The sequence below is a fragment of the Scylla paramamosain genome, chromosome 1 (assembly GCF_035594125.1).
Source record: "Scylla paramamosain isolate STU-SP2022 chromosome 1, ASM3559412v1, whole genome shotgun sequence".
NCBI classification, from domain to species: Eukaryota; Metazoa; Arthropoda; class Malacostraca; order Decapoda; family Portunidae; genus Scylla; species Scylla paramamosain.
Genome location: NC_087151.1, coordinates 38633776 through 38639188, shown reverse-complemented (window position 1 = coordinate 38639188; position 5413 = coordinate 38633776).

The window sequence follows — 5413 nt, the reverse complement described above, 5'->3', positions numbered from 1 at the left end:
CACAATATACGCTCAAAATGCCAATTGATGATCGTGCTTGCTCTGGTTAGGATATCAGCCTCCATACACAAGTTTGAGCAAAGATAACGGAGGAGTGTGGAGCACAAGGTACATTTCCGCACAAACGGACACTTTGGCATACGACAGCGGAGCCGTGAAACGCTTCAGCTCCAACGCCTTGTCTTTCGACGCCGTATCATTGAGGTGTGGACTACGGATAATTACGTAGGAAGGTGAAGGACGACAACGTTTATGCTCATTATGTTCTTGTAATAGGTTCAACACTTCATCTTCAAGTTAATGCCGTGTTTTTTTTTTTTGTATGGTACAATTTCTTTTATACCCAGAGTGTATCAGTACGGAGGACGGCACGAGAGTCAGCGGCACCTAACAAAAGACCATTGATTGGAATGCAGCAATGAATGAAGGTTAGCAGTCGCAGTCAAGGTAGCATGGTCTTTTGTTTCTGTCTAGTAATAAATTTAGATTTTAAACTTGACTTTTTTTTTTTATCTTGCCTGAGTTATTTTGTCTTAGCTACCTCTCCCTTTCACTTCTTTCTTGGCTACCACTCCCTTTCACCTCTTCCAGTCTCATTTTGTTTTGGCTACCTCCCTTTTGGAAAAAAAAAAAGTCTAGTTTATAGATGGTAACTTTCAGTGAAATGGAGGATTGAGTACCTGAGTATGTGAAGAGGAGGCTTACACCAAGATACTGGGCAAAGGGCACGTTCATTCGTACCTCTGTAGTGTTGTAAGTAGTGTTATAAGGTGACAGACTTATTGAAGTTATGGTATTGCACAACCTTTTTGTATGAGGAGATGAGGATTAAAGAGTAACTGTCAGCGAGAAGAGGTGATTCAGTTATCTCCAAATGTAAAGTAAGTTCTTAATTGGCTGCCCAGCTCATGAGCTGGATGGGGGGGGGGGTGTCCTCCTGGTATTACTAGTTATTTCTAGGCTGCACAGGATAGATCCTATATGCTATTTGAACTTTCACATCCACATTTATTCTACTCTTGAATTTCCTACATACGTATTCTAACATCCTATATATGTATTCTAACAATGAATTAAACCACAATTGATTCTGTATTTCACCATCACTCATTCTATTCCTGCCCTCCCTAATGCTAATACACATACCAGGCCATATTTGTTATTCTTCAAGCCTTCCACATTGTATATGTACAGATTTTTATTTATCGATAGATCCACTGCAATAAATTTATTTGGATATCTTACAAATTTACATTTTTCATATACACCTGAAGGCTTATTGCTTTAAATAAAATAAGGGCAATAAATGAGCATAAGTCCTACCTATAAGGCAGGCAAATAAAAACTTCATTTACTATTAGAGTATTTACATGTCTAATATAACTATTTACATAAAGCCAACTTAAAACTAAATCCTATATAGTCTTACATGCCTCTTTAGACCGTGGTTCTTAAGCACAATTCTTCTTACTCTCCCAATAGTATATAAAGATGTTTCGCATTCCTCCATTAGAGTAGTGATCTAAAATTCCTGTTTGCCTCATACAAAAAATCTGTAATGGTTTGGTTTTAGAGCTTAATACAAGTCAAACTGAGGAAAAAGCATAGTAACTTAAGATGTGTCCACACTATTGGGCAGTGCCCAATGGGAAAACACTTGTTACTGTATCCATAAATAGCTGCCTTGCAATATTTGTTTTATTGATCAATTGAATTTTGTATGTAGTTTATAAACTGCAATGCCTCAAAGTATCAACTATAAGATTCACCTGTTATTTGTCAGCTAAGCAGATCAGTGTTCTTCAACTACATTGTGTAGCTTGCTGGTTTAATTTGTACCATCTGGTAACTTAGAAAATGAAATTACAGTGGAACCATGCATTTGGCATGTTCCAGTTTGTTTATTTTGTATTTGGCACTAAAAAGTTTCCAACTTCTTTGGTATTCAAATAATTGCATTTACTGATGGTGGACATTTATAATAATTAGTGACACTAAACTGAAGACAAAAAAAAAAAAAAAAAAAAAAAAAAAAAAGCATGATTGTCTGCAAATGAGTTGTTTTCAGATTAATGGTATTGCAATACCATTAATGAATAGGCACCTCAAATATGGCAGTAACATCTGTTCTTTTCACCCATTCCACTTCCGCAAAGACGAACACTTTTGCACATAACACCGCCGCTACTACATATTCCGTACACGTTATCTCTGTACATGAATCAATTAACCTCGAAGAATCTTCAGCGAAACTGTCAATGTATGCTAATTAAATCTTACTTCCATAATCGACGGTTCAGATTCTTAATATTTAGAGCGCAGGGCACCAAAAAATCGGTAAATTTATAGTTTAAGCCAATGTCCCCAATCTCTACCCACGGCCCACGGCGTTATTATTAATTTCCGACAAGTAGTGTAATCATTAGAAATGATGTGAATAGTGAGAAGAACAAAATGAGGTAGGTTATTACCACGTAGTGAGTAATGGCTTAAACTATAATAAAACGCTAACCTAACCTAACCTAACAACTGAAGTTCAGGCAACAATACACCATTTATGTTTACCTGTGGACTTAGAAAAAGTTGAGAGCGCTGTGCATTCCCAGGCCTATTGTGGCGTTATTATTAATTTCCGACAAGTAGTGTAATCATTAGAAATGATGTGAATAGTGAGAACAAAATGAGGTAGGTTATTACCACGTAGTGTGTAATGGCTTAAACTATAATAAATCCAAAAAAATCATACATAACACGCATATTTCAAGCTCCATGCTAGAGGTACTACACTGGTCATGAAGTTCCTGCACAATCACAATTACAAAAACGCAATTAACTGTTAAACCTTCATTCACTAAAGTGACACAACACTAGTATCCCAACCACCAACTATACACCACAGCCTGAATTCGTGAATCACTCCATTTCATAAAACATTACACAAGTTAAATAAAAATCTGACATAAATGCTGCACACATTATCAGCACCTACCCACATACAGCCTACAACACAGAACATACTGTATACATACCCGTATAAACCAATACTCTTCCTTCTTCGTCTCCTTTAAAGTTCCTGGTCCAACTGAGACAGTGCTCGTGTCGGATTCATTTACGTTTCCTTCTCTCAACCCCTCCTCCCCCTCATCAGTATAACTACTGTTAGTGCCTGTTGATTACCTCCTCCCCTTTTCCACAATAGACAGCTTCTGCTGCTTCTCCAATCCCTTTTTAATCAGTGATAGTTTATGTTGTTACGCCCAAGTAATTTTAAGCTTTAATCAATCTACCTCTTTAATTAATCCTTCGAGGTAGAAATAAGGACTAAAAATTTGTAGTGTTGTATATATCATGATTTTTTGTATCATTTTAAATCCTAAACTCTATATATATATATATATATATATATATATATATATATATATATATATATATATATATATATATATATATATATATATATATATATATATATATATATATATATATATATATATATATATATATATATATAACATGTAGCACTACAATGTTGTATCTTCTACTCTAGCTGTGTGAGCACATGACATGTACAATAACTACCTAGCTCACTCACCTGCTATGGTAACTGTCATTACGTAGACAGATGTTACTAATACATTTTTAAAGTCTTCCTCTTTCCTTTCCTGATTTTCTCTTTTGACTTACAAAACTCTCAACCATTTTTCCAGCTTCATTATCCTTCCATCCTTGTTCCAGTCCTGTAGCTTGCTACACGCGCTTGGGTACAGGAGATGAGTACGATGGCCAGACCTAGCGCTATCATAGAACCACAAGTAGACAGAATGATGTGCTATGTAGACTTTTTATACGTATATAAAATCGAAGTATAGTTAATGGCTTATAATGTAATAAATGTGACATTCAAATGGAAAGAACATATATGAGGGTTCAACTTATTGGTTGTGTGTGGCCTTTGACGCATTTCAATGTGTTCCCATGGATTTTACCTCCCATTGGAATAGTAAGACTGTGTAGCAGCAGCAGCAATAGCAGCAGCATATGAATAATTGGTAGTTAAAGGACAAAAACGCAAAAACCATTAATGTATTAGGTGTGGTAATATTAAAGTATCGGGCAGTTATCACTTGGGCTCTGCTACAAACATATGTCCCACTTTGTCTTAAAAATATGGAAGAACGTTTCCTGCACACACGCACTAGTCACTTCCAGATTCTTATGCAGAGATATCTGTACCCATTTCATTTTTCATGTGGTTTCCTATTCCTGGTGGCAAGTCATCTGGATATCATCATATCCTCCCCCAACAGCTCAGATGCAAACAATGGTGTTCGTGTTCCTTTAATGACATGTAGACGAAGGTAAGGCTTAAGACGCTCACTTATGTTGCAGTTAAAGATGCAAATTGAGAAAGAATAGGGGCTGTCACTTGCCTACTTACTTTACAACTTCCCACTTATAAATTACTTATATATATGTATATATATATATATATATATATATATATATATATATATATATATATATATATATATATATATATATATATATGGCAAATCTGCATTCCTAGGTTTTTATTTTTTATTTTTTTAATATATATATATATATATATATATATATATATATATATATATATATATATATATATATATATATATATATATATATATATATATATATATATATATATATATATATATATATCATGACGTCGCGTGTCAGTCTGCTGTCTCACACAAGACTGGTACACCATGACCATTCTGAGTGATGCCATGAGCAACTCTGCCTACACATGCATCAAGAACCAAATCCTTCACCTTAGGAAGAAGACCACATACACACCTATGGCTTTCTTGCAAGCTAATGTATGGAGTCCTTAAAATAAAACTTACCAAAAAACTTCTAGTCCCCCAGGTAGTTTTCTTTTGAGTGAGAAAACATCCCAACAGGTCTTCCATTGGTCGAAGTCCCTCATGCAGTCTGTGTATTAAATAAAGCTGCAATATTATGTTTGATTCTCATCCACAACTTCAAATGTGGTGAAATGTAAATGAAAGAAAATCAACATACAGGAAGCACTGGGTAGAATAAAGAGAAACAAGAGGAGTTAAGAGAGCAAGAAAATATAAGAGACAAAGGTGTAGTCTGGCAGATACAGTGAGGGTGATGCACCATGAAAAAAAAAAATTTCAAGAACCAGAATGGACATACTCATAAGTAAGCCTACATTTCAATGGGCATAACTGAATATGTATGAGTAAATTAATAAATAAATAAAAGAAAATACTAATGGTACTGTACAACAGTTAAGGAAAGGGCTTAGTAGATATCATAAAAATCACACATTGATGCTCTGGCTTTTTTTTTTCTGAATCAGAGCACAAAAGCCTGCACAAGAAAAATTAAAGGTAATGGA